Source organism: Falco naumanni, chromosome 6 (genome assembly GCF_017639655.2).
Source record: "Falco naumanni isolate bFalNau1 chromosome 6, bFalNau1.pat, whole genome shotgun sequence".
In the NCBI taxonomy this organism is placed as follows: Eukaryota; Metazoa; Chordata; class Aves; order Falconiformes; family Falconidae; genus Falco; species Falco naumanni.
Window position 1 is genome coordinate 52,200,726 of NC_054059.1, and position 22,242 is coordinate 52,222,967.

Consider the following 22,242-nt stretch of genomic DNA (forward strand, 5'->3'; position numbering starts at 1 on the left):
CATCAGTTTTGTGAGTTTGCTGTGACCCCACTGGGGAGAGATGTGCTTTCAGTGTTGAGTAAATCACTGGTTGTCTCTCTAAAGGCCATTTGTTTGTTTGGGCTATGAAGTGATGACTTTGAAGGGAGGGAAAAAAAGCATCTTGGACTTCCCCTTTGATATTTCTATTCAGTTTGCCAATAAGCAGTGGAAGTTTGATACTTCCTTTTATGTCTACAATAGAGCACAAAAGTACATGGTAAACTCCTCTTTCCATTGCAAACAATTCACACAAAAATAGCAGCAAAAATTTGAGGGTGATTTCTCCTGGAGGTACTCCAGGACAAAAAAAGAGCTGAACTCCCACCCATGGAACCTCCACTAGACTCACAGTGAGCCACCAGGGACATTCTCTGTGTGGGTCTCTCACACTGACGGAAAGGATCGGGGGATGAAATACCCTCTTGTGAACTGGTAGGGGCCTTCTGCTTTAACATACAGCCCTCTGAACATCCCTCAAACTGCGGAGTAGTTATATGGTATGCTGCTTTAAAGTCTTACATCTGGAAAGGTTCCCAGACTTCTCCATAACTGCTAAAAGAGGTAAAATTTGAAAGGAGAATGAATCTATTTTGTTAGGTGAAAAACTGGATACATTGCAATTTTGTTGCAATTCAGTATAGTAATCCTGTATGAAGAATCAAGCATTTTCTGTTAAGACCCAGTATAGCAGATCCATGCAATCACAAATTCCATGACCTTCAGGTTTGGCCATTAACATAGCTTGCATATTCTCTTTTCTTATAAGAAACAGACTAAGAGACTGAATATTTTCCATTGTTCTCTCTATAGGAAAAACCCAACACATTTTAGATCAACTTAGAAGAGAGAACGTCCTTCTTTTCTTCACACCGTAACCCTTTCAAAAAGGAAGGAAAGAGCATTTGTCCTGTATCTTTGTGCCACTCATTTTAGCTTGAGCTGCAGACATCTAGTAGTATTTCAATACTGAGTGCTTTTAGCCAGCTTTACAACAAGATGAAGCCATAGCCTCTGTTTCAGCCCTTCCTTTAGAAACAGTCAGGTTTTTTTCACATTTTTGAAATTTTGTAATAAGTTTCACCACTTAAAGGGGAAAAGGCAATTGCTTGTCTACTGAATTTCCCCATTACCATTGTCAGAGGAACAGTATGCAAAATGTTTTAAGGACCTGTCAGGAACTGCTTTCCCCTGTGAAGAATATTTAATAAACATTCTGGTTATAAACCATCTTGTTAGTCTAAGCACAAATACGTTTTGATAGCACTAAATCATTATATTTCCATTAAGTCAAGAACTCCCAACAGCTCCTGCTTTGCAAAAAAAGTAATTTCAAGAAGGAATATACATGTCTTTTTTGTGTGTGTGTGTATGTCTGAGATCCACATGAAAAAATATGTAAAATTCTTTTTGACTCAAAGTTGCCTCGTACACCAGCCACAGATGAGACAGCTATTGCATTAAATAAACCACAAACCATTTTTCCCACCAAAATGCAACTTCCATTTTTGATGCCACCAGAAACATGGTACTTTTCAGGCAAGGGGATGATCCTAAGAATTTCCCAGGGAATACTGAGTGGAAATGGAAGATATTATAATGAGAACCACCAGATTTCTGACCTTATCCTAGGACTGTTCAGAGCTATGATTATATCTCATTTGGTTTCTGGCTTCTTTGCTTATGATCTGAGAGGAAAAAGCTTCCCATGTTACTCATTACCAAAAGAAAATATATTTGAGTCATTTTTGGACTAGAATGATGTTTGTTCACTTGATTTTGAACCTTGTGCTTTCCATAAAGATTTTTGGAAAAGTTCAGCAGGCCTGGAACTCTTCTTAGAAGAAGCCAAGATATTACTACTACATGTCTCAGGAATCCTGGAATTACCCGACTTTGTAGATGGTGCAGCAGTGTTGTTGAGAGACTACTGGGGATCTCAACTGGGACAACACTGACATTGAACCATGTGTTTCAAAAGCAGCCTCCTCTCTTTGAAGACCAACAGGGACAATATATGATCTCTTCTTATTAATGTTTGGGTTTTGTGCCCTAAATAATCATGCTCACAACAAATGGCAATGCTACAGTCAAGTGCTTCCACCTGTTATGGGTACAGTTTTGACCTTTTCTGTGTGCTCATGGATAGTGTTCACGTGCAGTGGCAGCAGAGAGAGATTTGCAACTCTGGATAACCCAGTATCAGCCTGATCTCGCTCCTGGGAGCAAGGTCAGGAAACACAGTGGTAGGACTCAGTTCTTGACCTGCCTGTTTGCATTTGTGAGTCTTCACGCAGTGGTGAGGCAGCTAGACTCAGGCAACGAGTTTGTTGCTCTACCATGTTGTCAGTTAACAGGTATGAGCAAAATAGCCTTACTCCAAAGTCATGGTCTGTCTTGGGAACTGTGGTTGTATTTATTAATATCACCAGTTACATTTGATAGCAAAGTCACAGAATATGTTAATAAAAGGCTACAAAGGTCTATGACCAAAATCTTGGTAGCTTTGGGAAAAAATTTTCCTAGCTCTTGAAAAGTTATGAGTTGCAATACATGTGTTCTTACAACCAGGGCGGGGTTTACTAAAACAAACACCTGGGCCTGTCTGTGGGGGTAAAATGTGAAGATCTGTCAAGGTAGGAGAATGGGTATATCAGCATGTGGTTTCTGATATTCTAAAAAAATGTATCCATTTCTTCTCTTTGCTAAAGACGCACATGAAGATCAAGCTAAGCAGAGGTTAAAGCTCCAAGCTGAGGAGCTGAAGCAGTATCTGCTCCAGGGAGGGGACATACTCAGCTCTGATATCAGCAGTGCCTTCTGACTTGACCGCAAATTGCCAGTCATCACTATTTTATTCAAAGCTGTTTGTCAGGTCTAAATGTCAGGTGATGTGCCCTAATCAAGGTGGGCCAGTGTGTTTGAAGTGAAGTTCACCATAGACCTGATGTCTCATAGTGGCCTGATGCAATACTGTATGTGCTGTGGAGGTGGAGGGAAAGCCAACAAAATGGCAAACATTACTGAGCTATTTTCATCTCAGTGGCTCCCTGAGCCAGGTGGGGTTTTCATTTGGTCTCTCCCTCCTGGCCCCCACTGTTTCCCCTGTAGCCCTACTCACTCTGATGGCACCCTATGCTGGGTACCCCCTGGCCACAGGGCCACCTCCTCCTTGTCTGGGAACCACAGGTGAGGGGGCAGAAATAAACCCAGAGCCCCCTTGACCCTATAGTCACCCTTGTGGGGTGAGGCCAAGTGGGTCAGACCCTGTCACCAACAGAGAGCAAGAAGGTGCCCACCCTCCTTGCCCTCTCCTGTCCACACGCTGCCCTGGTGCTGCAGCACGTCCTGGCATGGCAGTGAGCTTCTGGCAGCCCCGAGCCCCAGCACCTCAGCAGGATTGCCTGGCCCTTGCTGCCAAGGGCTCCACAGTCCCTTCCCTGCGCATCCCCCAGCCCAGGGCAGCCACGGGCTGAGCTCTTACAGGAACAAGCAGCGAGGGACTGAAGCAGTCGCACCCCAGATCCAGTGTGAATCTGTATACCCATGCTAACGCTCGTTACATTTTCAGGAACTGGGATTATTTTTCATCACTGCCTGGAGGTATTCACGTAATTTTAGAAAATACATAGGATCCTCCGCCTCAACTGACCTGATTTTGATTTGTGAATTGGGATTTTTTTTTCTTCTCAAAAGTCTTCCGGGGGTTGCAATGCCCAAATTAGGATGAGACGGCAAAAGGGACAGTGCGTTCCAGTGCTCTTTTTTTTCTTTCTGGTTATTAATTAGCAGAAGTGAAAAATAGGACTTAAGGAAAATTAGTTATTTTTTTAATGGAATGCCCATTTTATTAGAAAAAATATTCTCCCAGAACAATTGAGGGAAATAAGCTTTGATATAAATTTTTTTATTGCCTTTTGATATTTTTCTTAGAAAAGCCCTTCTTTCTCATCTTGAGCAAATGTGCTTTGAAAAGTAAGCTCTTCTAAACACTAACAATATAAAATTCCAGGTGTCTTCCCTGCAGTGCCCCCCCCCCCCCCCCCCCCCCGTCCCTGCCCCATGAGCAGAAACATTTCCATTTGGACTTCTCTCCTCTGTCCTAAAGAAGAAAAAATTTAAATTTCTTGAGAATGTTCATGAGAAGAGAAAGATATATTCTGCTTTCATAAATACCTGTACATACCATACCCACAACACCATTTCAGTGTGCAGTACTGACACTTCACAGTACCTGTCTGATTTCTTATTTGCTCACAAGCTTAATTCCTCCTTATCTCGAAGGACAGTAAATCCACAGACCAAGTTTGACCTTGCTGTAACTCTGAACGATGTCATTCTGTCATTGCTGAATTTGGTCCATTATGATTTAAAAGTGTGCTTAGCTAGCAAGGAAATTAGCTGAGCGTATGTGCTTAATTTTAAGCATGCTTTTAATGCTATCCCTTTTCAACAAACCACTTAGACACATGCTTAACAGCCCGTGTGCTTGAAGTTAATTAAGTGCCTAATTGCTTTTCTGAATGTAGGCCTGAATAGGGAAGGACTAAAGCATGTACTTCAGTGCTCAGTTAAATTGCACCCTAAAAAGCAACCGTTTCCCTAACCCTTCATCTCCCCTTCCTCCTTGCTCAATTCTGTTCCTGAGACAGACAACTCGTCCCTATGTTTGCCTAACAGAAATCCAATCGAAACGAGCTGTGGCCTCCTCATCCTAGCTCTAAATATACTTGTAAATAGCTGTAATTAAATCCAGGAGTCTAGTAATGTGGCATTAATTAGCTTAATGGAGAACTGAGAGAGAAATGTGGTTTGTGAGGCAGTAAAGTTCTGCTGGCTCAGTGGGCCTCTAGGAAATGCTGAACCTCGTCAGGACGCAGGTATTTTGGTTAGTTTTTTTTTTTTTTTTTTTTTTTTTTGGGGGGGGGGGGGGGGGGGGGAAGGCAGAAAATTCAGCTTCACCAGACTTTTTCAGAAGTGCTGCGGGGCCGCGGGCCGGGCCGCGTTGCGAGCACCGCGCCCGCGCAGAGCCGAGCCGAGCCGCCTGCGCGGCTGCGGCTGGTGTCACACGCGGCCCCCGCCCTGCTCCGCGCCGGCCAACGCCACGGGAGGGCTGCGGGCCCCCCCGGCCCCCTGCCCGCCGCGCTCGGCACTGCGGCGGCTGCCGCGGAGGGGCGTGACGCAGCAGCGTGACGGCAGCGCCGCGGCCACCAGCGGGGAGGTTACTGCCTAACGCACGCAAGCGGTGCGTGGCTTGCGCTCAGACAGCAGGTAGCGTGGCGCAGACCCGCCCGCTGTTTTGTTGCCGTGAGCCGGTGATGAGCTTCGGGCGAGGCCCCCTGCGGCTGCCGCTGGCGCCGGGAGGTGCTTCTGCTGAGGCAGCTGCCAAAACTCCTCCGCAGTCCGCGCAGGCAGAAGTAGGTGTCGCTGTCCCTGCCGTAGACCAGGCTATGGCGAGTGGGATGTATCCCATCCTGGGAAAAAAACACTTCTCTCAAAGATCATTCCATGTTCAACATGTACTCGGGTGAAGAAAGTGACCCTGTCATCACTACTGTGAAAGTAACACCCCAAATCTTAGGCGTATTTAAGCCTGTCTTACAGCAAGCAACTTTTCCCTTCTGGTTCTCCCAGCCTGGCACCTCTCCAGCTTCCTCTGGGGGCACTTTGGCAGCAAGCCTGAGTCTCACCCATCTGCAATCTCTGGTAAGGACTGATGTTTGAAACACCTGCATGGACATCGCACAGCCAGGAGATTCTAACGTTGTCTGCTTGGTGGGAAAAACGAAGCCCCCTCCAGTCACTGGCAAGACGTGGGACACACAACTCCGCAAAGTTTACACAGTATTGAGCCAGACTTGTACAATGCTTTGCCAGTACAATGTGTATTCCTACTTGAGTTCATGCTGTATATTGTAAAAACTCTTCTGTCACATCCTGTGAGCGATCAATAAATTGTATTTACCTGTAACACACCGAATGGGTGTATATACAAGACAAAGCTTTCACTTTGGCAAGAGGAAGTGTGAACTGTCACATTACCACACTGCAAACACTAAAGGGCCCCCAGTCTGTTTATCTTCAGAGAAACTGGCAAATCACTTGAGTGATTCATAGACATTAGAATATACAAGGAAAAAAAAAAAGATGAGGGAAGCTGCCAGAAACTGAAAGGCTAGAAAATAGGGTCTTTTGTATGAGTAACATTTGTGACCAAATAATATCCTACACTATGACTCTGGAGGCACCAAACTGTCATTGGAGCAAAGAGCAATCAATAAACTGTATCAGTGCGGAAGCTTTTGCTATGGCATATGTGTGACGTTTCCTGGTATCTCCCAGTCTGCCTGGGCAACTAGCTTGAACCTGAGCCCTTGCAAGATCATGAAATCTTCATCTCTGGAAAAAAAAACCTAGGCTAGTTCCTTGAACCTGTGTTTTCTGCTACAGTCATAATAATGATCACCAGAGCTGCCAGAGAAACCTATGGAAGACTGAGATGACCTGCTGCACAGCAAGCTGAGATATACCTAATTCCAGGAACAGGTGAATGTTAAGACCTTTGACAGAAATGCAGTAGGCACCTCTAGAAACCCAGGCCCATCTGCAGCAAGGATCACAGAAAAGGAGCTGTTGTTTCCCTGGACCATGTGCTGCTGTCCCTTGCTTCCACAAATTGCCCACAGGCCCCTGAGCTCCTATCCTGGCAGAAATTCTGCCATTTTCCTGGGCTCTTTCAGAACACCTAAGAACCCAGGTGGCCCTGCAATTAACCCTATCCCATGCACAGATTACTCTGGGATCTGCTGTGGAGTGGAGTTCAGTGAGACAAAGTAGGGTCCCTTGACCCCACCAAGTACCATATGCCTGCTCCAGGCTGCCTTGATGACAATGAACCCTTGAGGAGCAGGTGCTAGAGCCCAACTAACAGTTACATGGCAGCAGTTTGGGGATCTGCAGAGTGGTCACTTCTGATATCCGCACTGCTGAGGCTGTTCTGTGTCTGCAGTAAAGTGGTAAAGTGCACAGGTACCAGGCTGCTAGCAACCTGTTGTAGTCAGAGTCTAACTCAGTTAGCCCTACATGGGACACCAATCGTAATTTGAGTTAAGATGGACAATAAATATTGCAATACACTCATATCAATTAGTTGTCAACAGCACACCTCTCACCATATCTGTTATGGGTCACAGGTTCTCCCGCTTGTCTCAGCTATGTTGGGTGCCAGTTGTAGCCTGAGTCCAACTCAGTTTGCCTCACACAGGGCACCAATTGTTGCAGCACAAACCAGTAGGCTGCAACAAGGCTTTTACCATTGGTCAGTCTTCTGTCCGTGCTGTTTCTCCTTCCTCCAGACCACACCACTCCTCCTCCATCCAAACCTCCCTCCCACCATCCTCAGGGCTATTTAACTACTTAGCAGGAACGAGCTACAGCTGCACATCGTCCATGTCTATCAACACGCTGCCTTGGAGGCAAGGCCACAGCTGATATTATCAATGCTAATCAGCCCACTGCCTTCATTCCTCTACAGCAACCTGCTCTGATTTTGCGCACTCTTGGTGCTGGCTGTTCTCAGTAGCTCTCTGTGACTGTCTTATTGCAGCACCGGGAAGGTACCACTCTGCAATGTGGACAGGCTGTGAGGATGGGGAGACGTCACTGGTGTGAGGGCTGTTGGGAGAAGAGCTGCTGTTGCGTGCAGTAGGCTGCCACACCATGGCCATCCCCTCACATAGCCCCCATGAGCCATAACTCAGTAGCACAGACTCCAGGAAGCTCTGGGAGAGGAGTCTGGAGCACTCAAGCACAGCAAGCCAGCCAAAGCTGCTCTGTGGTCTGGTCTATAATCTCCTCAAAGCCATGTGGTAGAGCTCCACTGTGAGTACGTGAGTCTCACTCAGTCTTCAGCACTTGTGGTGGAGAATATCTTGGGGGCTCGGAGAAAGTGGCACTGTGCATGCACGTACTGTCTGATGCATCTCTGAAGGCAGAGGTGACAGGCACACTGCTTTGGGCAGCCTTGGGGACCACAGCACACAACATCTACCCATCCTCCTACAGCAAGCACGAAAAGTTCCCAAGCAAGGGCAAGCAGCTGGTGCATGCTGAGTGCAGGAAAAACCTCTTAAGCCTGGGAAGGGTGGTCAGTCTCCAGCACCATCTCCAGTGAGCTGTGCACCTCTGTAGTAGCTAAGCTACAGAAGGTGAAGCGGCTAGCAATGACCAGGGAGAAACCAACCTGTGTACTGGATGCATCCTTCTGGTTTCATTCTCACCTGCTGTGTGTGTTGAGCACACCGACAACATATTGCCTGTTTAGGTGCTTTCCTGAAGCCTGGAAATCCCTGAAAGGCAGGAGTAAGTTGACATTCCTGTCTTTTACCTAGTTGCTCTACAGCATGCTGCTCCCCAGCTGGATCCAACAGATCTGCTACTCACAGAGTTTCTCTAACCACAAGCAGGTGCCTGTCTGAAGTTCGCCCTCCCTGGTCCTGAATGGGTCTCACTGTTGGGGGGGGTTGTTCCTCCCTAGGTGGAAGACTTTGCGGCCTGAGTCGACCTTCATGGGGTTCCTCTCAGCTCATTTCTCCAGTCTTGATGTCCCTCTGACCAGCAGCCCTGGCTGTGAGGAAGGGAGTCTGCCATGAAGCAGCAGCGTGTGGGGATCCCACTGAGCCCCCAGGGGCCTGGGTTTGTGACAGTGAAATGGTCTCAGAGAGACTGGCCTGTAAGGGGCAACGATGCATGAACATATGTTCAGTCAGGGGCCTGAATGAGACCCAAGGAGAAAGGTGCATGAGTGCAAGTGGGGGAGGAGAAAGATACATTTGGAATCCCACTCCACATCATGGACATACCACATAAACCTCATAAATTTAGTCCTGACATCTGTAGTTAACTGTTTCTGAGTAAATGGAAGTCTTAAAATGAGTCCTGGCCCATGTCACTCGGGGAAGGTGAGAAAAAAGAGAGCAACTGCACTTGTATCCAGGCTTCTCTAATGATTGGAGCTAGGCAGTTATTAAGGCACCGTGTCTGCTGAGACCTTGCTGCCTTGGTGCTAGTGACATGGGACTTGTAGAAGGGGACAAGCAACCACTGAAAATGAGGATTTCACCATTCTCACTGGGGCAAGAACTACAAGGTTTCACTCAGAAAATTTCATGCTGTTAATCAGATTATCTTGTATTTTGCCACTGTAATCCAAGCAACTGAGCGCATGGCCTGATGGCAAAAGGACATTCATCTCATGGAAGATGGATCCAGCATCTGTGGAGCTCTATTTCTTGCCACCTTGCCTTCTTCCCTCTAGGGGAATTAATAGTTGTACTGTTCTTGCTTGTGTGTACTGAGTACCAGAACAGCTGTGCTGGCTGGATCCAACTGTAAGACACTGTAGCAGAGAGCATCCCTCAAACCAGATAGGTCTGCATGACCTTGTCCAGCATCCAGCAAGCAGAAGCAGGTCTTTCTAGGAAATCATGACTAGTCAGATATGGCTGTTGAGGCACACTATTGTAAACAGAGCTTCCCCATATCTCTTTGCATACCTAGAAGTTGCCTCTTGGCCAGCTAGATGTCTTTCATTTACTGTACAGTTTCTAAGGACTTAATTTTTGTGTCCTTAACTTCCCAGTTCAGCGTGCAGAAAAGAGAGCGCTGGGGATCCCAGCAGCTGGTGGGATGCAGTTAGTTATTGCACTCACCGAACTCCTTTGTAACCTCAGCCATAAAGTAACACTTAGGAGTCAGTTTTACAGCGATCACATGCAGTCTAGCTGGGGAGAAGCAATAAGAGGTTGGTTCAGCTGTGGGCTCTGCTTGCAATTATGAAAGACTTCTTTTGGGAGCTAAATGGGTATGTGGTTTTAATAGCTAAAGATTCTCCCAGGAGTTAGAAGGGCCTTTTTTTTTTTTTGTTTCTTTCTTTACTTCTTTTAATAAAGACAACAGCAGCTGGAAGCATTTCCTAGAAGATAGCCCTCAGCAGTTTTTCTTTTGCTGGGGTTTTGTCTGGAGAGTGGGTGGAAAGGGTTTTCCCCCACCACAGGAGAACAAAGGATTTATAGAATGGTATTTCTGAGCAGATTTAATGGGATGTTCTGGTTTTATATAACTTCTGTGTTTAGCAGAACGTAAATATTTCGGTGGAGGACGGTTATTGCAACTTTTAACAGTCTGACTCCCTCTGCCTTCAGTAAAGGAAGCAGATTGCCTTTCGTTGTAAACACAGGCTTTTAATTACATACAGGTGTGGCCCAGGGGTGAGAACCAGGGCAGCCCCCCAGCTGGCTGGCCGGCTGCGGAGCGCGGCCCGGGCAGCGGCCCCGCACAACCGGGCCGATCGCGCCGCAAGCGGCTTTGACACCGTAGTAAAACCCGGTTCGGGCGGCGGCCGCCAGGGGGCGCTGCAGGAGCGCCGAGCGCGGCGGTGCGGCGGGGGTGCGAGGTGCAGGCTCAGGGGTGCGGGGTGAAGGGCGAGGGGCGCGGGGTGAGGGGTGCGGAGGCCCCAGCCGCGGATGGGTGTCCCGCGGTGCCCAGCAGTCCGCTCCTTGCTGTGGCCTTACATTGGGGGGCTTTGCCTTCTCCCTCCCTCTCTGATAAATTCCCGATGGCTTTCACAGGTTGCCTGGCTAAATGCCACTCGCAGCAGCTGTTCCAGGAGCTGCCGAGCCCTCAGGAAATTTTGGATTCTGTGATGAACTTGGGCTCTACTTTCTATAGAGGAAAACATCATGCCTCCATTTGCTCCAAACCGTGAAACAGTAAGTATGAAAAGGCCAACCCCAGTCGTCATCCCCCCCCAAGAATGACATCAAGGACATTGAGAGTGGTGCATGGGAGCAAATCAAGCCAGTTGATTGATGTGACAGAGCTTTTGGGAATAATTAGAAGAGTCAAAGGAGTAGCAAGAAAACTAGTAAAACCCAGTCTCTCACAGGTTGTGCTGGTGCTCAGCCCTGGCTGGCAGCAGCAGCTTTCCCTCCCAACACAGCCTAGGAAGCAGCAACTGCCTTCAGTGAATGGCACCTGACATCAAGACCTCAGGGCCAGTCCTGACTGCAGTGGACCTCCATGCACCAGGGATTTCCAAAATCAGTCACCGGAGATAACATACTGTCCATGTGCCTGGTGCTTACTGTGGGTCTGGGTGAATCACAGATGTGCTCCATTCAGAAAGCTCCTGATTGCTTACATGCATATTTTAACTTCTGCTTGAAAACCAGACTGGAAACTGCTGAATTAAATAGGCAACAAATCTCAGGTTTGTTTTCTTCTAATGCTGAACAAAGACGTTCATAAAAGGAAGGGAACCAGAACCATCCTGAAAACTGGATTTCCTTTGCTTTTCAGACCAATAATCCACTTTTCTTGGTAATGCCTGGCCTGGCGCTGAGCTCTGGGGGTAGACACCCACCTCACCTGTGACTTTTGGGTGGCTGGTTGGTGCTCAAAAGATGCTTTCATGCTGATTATATGAGTTAGGAGACTCATATAACTCTTTGCCTGAAAGCAGGCCCTGCTCCTGCCAGAATGCCTTTGGTGGGTGCGTGTAGCACCATTGAGTAGGTTTGTAACAGTCTTATCCACTTTGAGGAGGAAGCTGCTTCTGTGATGGACCAGAGTATCAGAAGGGGTAACAGGAGATATGGGGTGAGTGTACAGGTCCCACAGAAGGAAGCAGTGGGAGAGAAGGGTATGTTTTATACAGGGAGGACTAAGACTATTATGGAGCTGGTGGACATAGTGGGACGAGGAACTGGGGGTATGGGAGTGCTTAGTTTGTGGCTGATTGGGGAAACTGTGGTAGACAGGGTGACTGTGGCTGCTGTAGAAAGAGGATAGGGTGTTGGCCATGCTGACAAGTCGAATATGTTACTGCCTATGCCACTCATTTGACTGTGCCATCCTTGTACAGCTTCCTTTTGAGGTTTGTACAGCTTCTTTATCCCAGCGGGTTTTTCCAGAACTGAAGGAGTAAATTATACCCCTTAATAGTTATCTCAGCACCCGGAACATAGCAGGGTTTTTCTTTGTGTTGGTGGGTGAGCTGTTGACACTGGACAGAAATGGGAGCTCTAACAGTGTGGGAGTGGCTGTGTGAGCAGGACATTCAGCAAAATGCTCTGGCACCCTTTGCTTTTCCAGACCACATTACAGCTTGCTGATTGTGCTGATACATCCATCGATCGCGAAAACTTAGCTCTGCAAGCCAGCTGTTCCCAGTGCTCGTGTCTAAGACATGAAAGAAAATGAAAGAGCAAATGATGTAAACTGCTCCCTTCATCATACTGCAGAAGGGGACCTCTGCTGGGCTGGGCTTTCAGCAGCTGTTTGGGGCAGAGCCTAGATGAGGATGAAGATGCAACTTGGTGAAGTTCAGATCCAGATAAGAGAATTGGTCCTTGTTCATCCATCACCACAGCAAAATCCACAGGGAGAGGATAACCAAGAGAGCTAACTTGTGATTTATTCCATCGGGAGGGAGGGCTGTTTCTGTTTCCTTCTCTTTCTAAACTGCTTGGCCTTCCTAGTCTTTGCTTTCCTGCACCCAGACGCAGGGCTGGTGGGACCTCTCAGTGGGGCTGCACAGAAGCTGTGCACCCAGAACATCTCTATGGATTTATCTTTTCCCTCTTGAGTGTTCCGGCTCCCTGGTCTGCAAGGGAGATGTTTCCAGAGACCGTGAACAAATCCCAGCCATTTTTACTGCGCAGCCAGCTTGCCTGCATCACAAGATCTTACCAAGGGTGCACATGATTTGTGAGAACTGAGCAAAGCACCAAGAGGATGATTGTGTGCCTTGGTGGTCAGTGCTTGATATCAACAAGTCTGCTTGTGGCTAAACCCTGAACCAGTCCAGTTTATCTAGTCAGTAATGCTGTGGTGCCATTTTAAGGAAGAGAGAACACCATGGGGAATACTCAACTTAGGAAAACCTTCTCTGTATTTCAGGGGCAGGAGAATCTTTCACATGTGCTTAACACCAAGACCAGAGGCTGACAGGACCTCTGCTCCTCCTTCGGGAGCCAAGTTGGCTATACTTGTGATGTGACTGTATTTTTCTTGGTATTAGCACAGGTACACCATTGCATCTCAGCAAGGCAGAGGGGCTATTTTCAAACTGTTGATGCAAAACAAGCTGAAACAAAAGCATCTATCAGACTACCAAATTGTCATTCACAAGAAGTATGGAGGCAATTTTTGTTTAGATAAAATTTGCCGGTAAGACAACGGTGAACACGAGATATTCAACGTTCTAATAAAATAGTAATGCTGCAAGCTCAGCAGCTCATGAAACATTTACAATCTGCAGCTAGTAAAGTGCAAAAAAGAGATTTAAGCACCGCTGTTGCTAGACGGATGGAAACCAGTTAGAAGATTAGCAGGAAGATTATTCCACACAGGTTAGAATGAGGTTCATTAAATGCCTAGCAGTTCCCTCATTTGCTGTAGGAGACAAGGAGGGCTCTAGGATTGCACCTGTTGAAGCAGTGCTTGTCTTCAATGCCAGTGTTAAGCCAAATAAGCTCTTCCCTTCAGCTTCTAGTTTCTTGTCTTGTCTCCCTGCATCAGGAGTTTGCAGAAGCAATATTATCAGTGCATTTGCAGGTTCCTGTTCTTTGTATGTGAAACTAATCAGGTACCAGACTTGCAGTGAGCTCTAGAGTGTGGGATGAAGAAAAGGGCACAGTCTGGAGCTGCAGAGTTCTCTGTAAGTTCAGGGTAAGCAGTCTAATTAAGGAGACTTCACTCACTTTCAACCTGGGTAAAAATTACTCACCAGGCAGATGATTTTATCCACTGCTTGTTTGGTGTTTAACCTTTGCTCTGACCCCATTTTATCATGGGCTACTGTAAATTGCAATCATTACTGTCATACCTAAGTGCTTCTCCACAGCTCCTTTGCAAATTAAAGGTGGAAAGAAGAGTGTTGGATAAGATCAGACAGGGAAGCCCCCAGATGCCTGCCTTCGTGTTTGTCCCGTCACTCTAGTCAAGTCATTCTGATTCTTTTCTAAGCAGTTCTTGTGTAAAACAAGCAGCCCTTGCTTTTTGGTCTCTTAGCTGTGCAACAGGGCTCGTTCACCAGGCTACTCTGCTTCTTTTAAATCTGGTCCATAATTATTACAATTTGCATTTTAAGAAGAAACCCTGGCGTTTCTGGACCACTGAAAGTATGAGAAATTAAACAAGTAAACAAATAAAAAAATTAAGCAGTGAATCTGCTGAGGAAGGAAACATCTTTTTCTGTGTCCAGTGTCCATGAACAACGTAACCGTGTGAAATGGCTGTGCCTTTTTAACACTCTACTAATACAGGCAATAGCAATGGTGTACTTGGGTGATATCCTAATCCTGTTTCAATTAAGAAGTGCTGTTAGCCCTTGTTGCAGGCTATCCCTGTCATAAACTGTAAGATTTCACCCTGGGTACAGAGAGAGAGAGAATATTCTCACAAATACTAACATAGGTTTTGACTGGCAAGAAGAGACATGTCTGTGCTGTGTGTAGCAGCAGAAAGATTACAGATGTATTTAAATTGGAAAGTCAGGATCCATGTATTTTAGGACTATTCTCAATCCAGAAATATATAGTAATGTCAATTATTCCTCAAGTGGGAACTGATCTTGCCTGTGGTTCCTTGAGTACGCTTCTGAAAGTAATGGTTGAAGAAAAGAGCTGTGGTTTTGGGGTGAAAGAGAAAGATGGGTAACTTAGCAAAGAAGGTAAAACCCTTATGCTTTTGAAAACGAGTGTAGAGCCTACTTAAGATCACAGGGGATCAATGTTTGATTGGCAGATCAAGTTCTTCATGACACGTCTATGAATTGTTGCAATAGGTAAAGGTGGTGGGTGTTGCTAGACGTAAGGGAGGGAAGTTTCTGAAATGATTCAGTTGCCAGCAGTATGAGTGGTACAGATTGTGTCTGTATCATGACGAGGAAGCAAACTCGCAGAGGTAAAGCAAACAAATGTACTGAAGCTGAAACAATAACGTGAGGACAATGATCTCAATGCAATGGGGTGGCAGTGAAGTTTGGGCATTGGGAGTTTGGAAGTGGTTACGAGCTTAATTCCTTTCAAAAGAGAGAAACAGCGGGGAAGGGTAAAATAACCTATATTCTTGTTGGTTGTAGACTGTGAAGGTTTAGCATATAGAAGGTCAATAAACTTTAAACAAAATTAGTAAATGACTGCTTAGGGTGAAGTTACAGAGATTCTGAAAGTAGCATAGCTGAAGCTGTCATTTCACCACCTCAAAAACAGACCTGTTTTAGGGAAGAAGAAAAGCCTTGGAAAAAGCCAACATAATGATGGTAAATTCAAGTACTTCTGACAGTCAGTGCAGGGATTACAGTACTCCTTTTACACTGTATTGGCTGGTCATCCTTATAAAACATTGCATTAAGGACATGCAAAATGAGAAGGAAACAGGCAACTGAAGAAACTGTAGCACCTCTGTTATTCAAAAGCACTAAAGAACTAAACTGAATTTCATTCCTGTTGTTGAAAAGTAATTTTAATGAAAAATGAAATTAAAATATGAATGTTTTAAATAAAAAATACTGAATTTTACAATACTTTTTGCTGGACTTTTAAAATTTTTAGAAGACTTTATGTTTTATTTGTAGCTGCATTTTCAGTTTTCATTGAAAAATGAAAGCCGTTTTTTTCAATGGCTGAAAATCAGCAAAAGAGCCAGCAACCTTTTTGTAATGTTATGGAAAACAGGACTTCTGGCCAACTCTATTAACCTGATCAGGTCACAGCAAGCAGAAAGGTGAAGTCATTTATTACAGCCACATGTTCTTTAATTCTGTGTTGCAATTACAGTGTCCTCTGATCAAATCCCAGCAGCATTTCTCCCAGCTGTAACTGGACTTTTCCTGAACGTAGGACAACTTGGATAAAACTAAGTATGTCTCCCCTGCTTTCAGGATTCCAGCTAGGTCTCCATGAAGTATTGCACCACATTGTGTAGATCTCCCAGTATGTTGAGCTCTAGCTCCCAGATATCTGCATAAGGCATCGATAGAAATGTCTTTACTCTCTGAACTCCCAAATCACTTTGGAAGCTGGGACTAAGAAATCAAAAATCCCCAAACGGAGCAAAGTAAACCCAAGTACCTTTAATGATGTTTCTTTGCCTGCCAGCGACTGTTTCTTGCTAAAGGAGGCTTGGGGAGTCCCTGTGTTTGATCTCAGTGAAACCAAACAAGCTCCCCCTCTGCAGGACTGTTTCTTAGTGGTTTCAATTCCAAACTTCTGGAAGAGAGCAATCAAGATCACTATTTAACTCCTCACATTTTAAATCATGCAAAACCATCCCAGAATTTAGGGGTGGTGTTGCTTGGCAATGGTGTTGAAGCAAGGACACAGGCACCAGCCTCATGAAGGGCTGCTTCAGAATCACACCCACACTTCACTAGGATTTCCAAGAAAAACTCTGTGTATGGACTTTAAATGCTCACATTTCTCTGAGAGCACTTTGAAACCTGATAGCCAAACTGTCTCTCTGTCTTAGCTGTTATTATCACTGCTGCTGGTATTATTGGTGTGAATAGCAGTAGAAACTTCTTACACGGGATGTGGCAAAGTAACTTCAATTTCATCCTATGAAAAGCTTATAGGGCTTCTTTTTAAATGAATGATATTTTGGTCAGTCACTCCAGTGAGCATGCATAAAGGGTACCTTTAAAAGCAGAGTGTTGTCAGCATATGGCAGAGAGAGTTTGTCTACTCTGCTTAGGGAAAGCAGGCTACCTGTGTAATTATTTCCTTAGTGAGGCTGCATAAAACTTCTATTGCATTTAATTTGACACAAAACAATTTCTATATTTCATGTCGTGAGTAGGAATGAAAATGGAGATAGTTCATCAATGCTGATATGTGATATAAAAAGAGCTGAAAAGCCAAGGGTATGAGAGTGCATAAAAATGTTTTGTGTCCTGACCAGTACATTGCTTCAAAAAAAATTTTACAATCAGCCCCAATTGTTCATTCTTCCCATGCAGAAGATACTCACATATTCATTTTTAAAAGGGCAAATCAACCATAATTCAGTTTATAAACTGTGAAGCTGGTTGCGAATGTCTGGATGAATATTCATTAGAATCTCTTAATCTGCCATCGACTGTGATTCATTAGGCATATGTAAATATCACTCACTTTAATTGCTCCTAAACTGACTTAACATAATATTGTCATTAGCAAATTATTAGTTATTTGTGTAACTAATGGTACGTTATGGTGTACACGTTAAATCGCCAAATATATGATTACAATTATGATGATGTTTTATGCTGGGTGCTTTGTAAACTATTTGATGAAATATAATGGAGCCAAATCAAATCTGGTATGTTAATAGGACAGTTGTGGAACTTTATTATTATATTTCTACACCTTGGTGACTGCTGTAATACGTGAGCCTTTACCCCATCCTGTGCTTCGATGGATTATGGCTTCACTTTCCATATCCGAGCCTGGCATGACATTCCCATGCCTGTTTACCCCTTGTTTTACCTAATGAACTCAGTTCCAGTTAATTATTGGTGAAAGTCCCGTAGGTTGCTGTGGTAAGACCTTTTCATTGAATGGCCAGGGTGAGGGAGCAGGGAAGATGGGCTTTGCAGCGTAAAGTCTTAATGGGCCTTGTTGGGGAGTGCTGGTGCTGGGGTAGCAGCATGGGGCTGGTCTTCCAGTGCCCATAACCTGGTTATTTTTCTGTAATCTATTCATATATCAGGGTTTTGTATTTTCCCCACCTCTTAACTTGCTTTTACTCACTTGTGCGATGAGAAGCCTTGCCGGGGTTGTTTGGTCCACCCACACTCCAGCACCTCCAGCAGTTGTGCATGGAGCAAGGAGTTTTAAAGATGACAAAGTTATGATGGCAAAGCCTTCGATTAGTGTTGTTAAAATATTTTTAGTTACAAGGCTAATAGTAACAGGAATATGTTTGTGCGAAAGGGATGAACAGTATCCTCAAAGGCTTTTAGTGGGTTTTATGTCTAAATGCAAATGTATTTATGAGCATGTTAGTGTTTATAGTCCCAGGAAGTTAAGAAAGGACCAGTTCCCAATACCACATATTTATTCAAGATACATTTAATATGACAGTTACTTTATTTCTTTCAAAAGCGCTTATTAAGGCACATTTACTAGGAACTAATGAAAATGTAATGAATACGGATCCGATCACAAATTAATAGGAGGCCTCTGAAGGAACATCCTGTATTACTAAGTGGTTCTCCAGCCATTCCTGGCAGCCGTGCTGCTCTGCCTGGGACCTCACGCCTCAGATGCCGCAAATCGGACTGTACCAGCAGTCAGTAGTGTGGATGCAAAGTCTATCAGCTGTTCTTGTAGCCTTCCAAATCAAATCAGACACTTAACTATAAGTTGAATAGATGCAGATGTCATGAAAGTTGAGGGAACTTTTTCACTGAGTTTGAAAGACTTTGGGACAGATGCAAAACATCACATGTTCAAAAACCAGACAAAAGTCATGGGAAACACGCTGATGATGCAAAATCGAACTATCACATCAGAAACCTGTTTCAGACGGCTTTCTTTACTTACTTGTAGTGTTGACTAAACTTAACTAAAGCTGTGGCTTTCCACTGATCTGGTCAAAACAGTGCAAAAAGCACATGGCAATTATTTTGATGTGACCCACATTGTGTTGATTTAACTTAATTCAGTTAGAAATACATTTGTGCTAAACCACAAGGGGGTGGGGGGGAATGGAAAACAAAGTAAAAGATCTCACATGGGATTGTGTACTAAGTTAATGGAAATAGCCTTTATGCAGACATTCCCTAAAATTTAACAGTTTGGGGTCTGACCCCACCCCCAGGTGTACAGCAGACCTTTGGAACCAGTCAAGAGAGTTCAGATATTGTTCAGTATCTGCAAGAAACTCATGGCAGATTAATTGCAGAATAATTCACATAAATTATTATCTCGATAATTTTGAATAATGAATCAAGCAGGAGAAAAGGACACATTATTACATAATTTGTTCAGTCCTAAACATTAATAATGCTCAATAATGGTAAAATAAATTGCACTTAGAGATTACTTAGCCCTGTCTCAAGCCTCACTGAAGGTAGCGGGAATGCTTTCCCAGGTCTGGTACGGGCAAAATATGAAAGAGAGAAAGAAGCAGAAGACAGGCTGGCAGATGGGCTGTGGTAACAAATGTATATCCGAGGCAGATAGAGATGTCAGCGAGTGATGAGCTCGTCAGGGAGGGCAGCTGGCAAACCGACCTCCAGTTCTGTCCTTTAAAAGTACCTGTGGAGCTCTGCAGACCGTCCCTATGATTTTGGGACCTTGGTCTGGAAGGATGGAAGCTTTTGGAGGGTGGAGGAGGAAGAAGAAAGGAAATGGCCTTTAGGGTCATGCGTGCTGCTGTAGTGTGGCACCCCAGACCCGTTTCCAGCTCTCTCGTTGCAATGCTGGAAAACCTTGGATGGATCAGACTTTGCTTCTCCTCTTGTAAAGCAGAGATAGTGGTGGGAAAGAGGTACAGGCCTGTGGATGCAAAATAAACTGGCTTGAGAGATTCCAGGCCACTGCTGTGAATTGCACATCTGAAATAATCTGGGTTACCTTTTTTTGGAGGGTTTTCTTCCTGTGTGGATGGTTTTGTAGATCTGCAGCCATACCAGCTTTTGAGTTGGTGCCACAGAGGGAGAGGGTTTCATCAGCACAAGGGCAGGGGCTGAAACCTTTTTCAGGAAAGGTACATGGGGTTACTTTGTAGGAGGCCTACTTAATCAGAGCTCAGAAAAATGGGAATTGACTGTGGCTGAGTTCACGTGTAGGACAAGAAGTTCGCATCGATGTTAGTCGTTACTTGAAAAGGAAAATAAAGACACATTGGTTTTATTATGTTAGAACACTTGGGTTGCTTGTCAGAATTCCTTCAGGTTGATAGACCACCTGCCAGATTAAAATGTAATAATAATAAAACTACCATAGTGTGATGATTAAATACAATGTAATGTTGATTTTAAACATGACTGCTTACAGCACCAGTAAGAGGTAGACACCTGAAAAATGTACTTATCAGTAAGAAGAAAAAAGTACTTATCAGTAGGAAGAAATAGATACTGTAAACCATAAATGGCTTGCTGAAATAGGAACGTTAGAAGAAATTTTCCTGGGGTGATGCAGTGTGTTACCAGACTCCTGAAATCACCAGGCTGTGTTACAAAGACAAGCAAGATACCTTAAAGGAAAGCAATCACTTTGATCCCAGTAACAGCAGTATATTAGCTCTGCCTCTTGCTTTCTGTCAAGGAAGGCATGGGAGTTCCTGCAGTAGGTTCAGGTTATGTGACACATCCTTGCTCATCCACTTGCTCCTGGGAGAAAAACATTCATAAAACATTCAATTTGGTCAGAGGACAGGGATAGCTGCGCGCATTGAGGAAAGTTTGAAAGGCTGGCATGGCTTAAGCGGATTCTTACACGGACTCTTAAGCAGATTCTTGCAGCTCCTGTGAACGGGCAGGAGCTGCAAGTCCTTGTTGGCCATCTCCTCCTCTCCCACCTCTCTCTGTCTCACTGGCAAAAAGAAACCATGTCTGAACTCGTAGAAGGGACTGGTAACCATTCAAAGCTTAAAAGTACATTCTGCCTTACCAGTGTGTTTGGAACACACACCTGCTGGAGCCCGCTCGCCATGGTCACCCTCAGGTGCTAGACACATCATTGCTACCACCACTGTGGTGCTTCCTTCCTTCTTGGAGGAAATTTTCAGTCACTACAGAAAGTGAAAATGGCAGTCCCTTGGAGGAGGATGTATCTTACTTGCCCATGTCCAAAAGCATATTCACAGGCTGAATCTGAACATTGTAGGATGGGCAATGACAATGCCTCAGGAGCCTAGAGGCACAGAAGTTTGTGTTGCTTGTAGAGTTTTGGATGGTTCTGGGCTGCCAAAGAGTTGGGCAAAAGAGGAACAGACCGGATAATTAAAGGACACTTAGATTGCTTTCAATCCTCAATATGGGGGGCACTGCCTGTAACTTGAGGTCTTTGAAGTAACTTGCATTGTCTCAGCACATGCCAGCTCAAGCCACGGTGCCATGTACACACAGCCCAGAATTTCTCCTTGTTCTTTCCTATTTTTTACACCAGGGTTTGCAAAGGGCTAAGCTGTTATTATACCAGGGCTCTCCACAGGTCCTGCAACAGAGGCTTTGATGCCCAAATCTATATGGGACTTTTAAAATCCCTTTAGACTGCTCCAGTCACCTCCTTGATTTGCAGGTTCCTGGCAAGACGTGAAACCATGATCCCTGCTATTGCACAGGAAAAAGATCGAGCTTCTAGGATCTGTTTTGCGAGAAAATGATCTGATTTGTGCCTCCTTCGTTGTGCAACCTTTTGTGATATTGTGCTACACGGTGGTGAAATGGTCTGGATTAAGCATATTCTTAAAATATGGACAAAACTGAAAAATTACCATGTGGATTGAAACAATATCTGGGGAATGTCCACTGCAGTCACTGGAGAAGGTAATGGAGTGAAGACCTCGTCACATGTTAAAGACCTGCCAGTACTTTCAGTCCTTGGCAAGCAGGTGGGAGGGAGCAGAGGGAACTGCTACGTCTGCTGAGAGCAGTGATCGCCATCAGGGATGCCAGGGTGCCTCCAGCTGCCTTCAGCTTCAAACCAGTGCTCCAAAGCCAGGTGTAAAAACAGGATGATGATATGTTCTTGCTTTTGTAAAGCACATCTTTCAGATCTGTGGGTTGAAAGTACAATATAAAAGCTGCTCATTATTATAATGATCCTTCTTGTTAGTACACTTGCATAAACATCGAACTTCAGGTTGCTTTTAATGATGAATGCTTGAGGTGGCAATGCAGTGGCTGTAGTAGTGTCTACAGAACTTGCCATTAGTCTAAGAAATTAAGACATCACCTTAAATGCATGCCCATCATGGAAAATTACACAAAACATTCAGAGTTTGGTTTATGAAGAAATCTTTTAGGAGCTGAGCTTGCAGGCCTTACAGAAACAGAATGTGCTACCACCATCACATCACTTACCTTGTCTGATCAGACAGAAGAAGGAGCCTGTGTGCCCGGGGAGTTTGAATCACACAAAATCAAAATCCATTAAGTAGCAATACATTCAAACCCGTAATTGCTGCAGATTAGAATTCAGCAGAGAACTTTGCATAATGCCAAGAGGT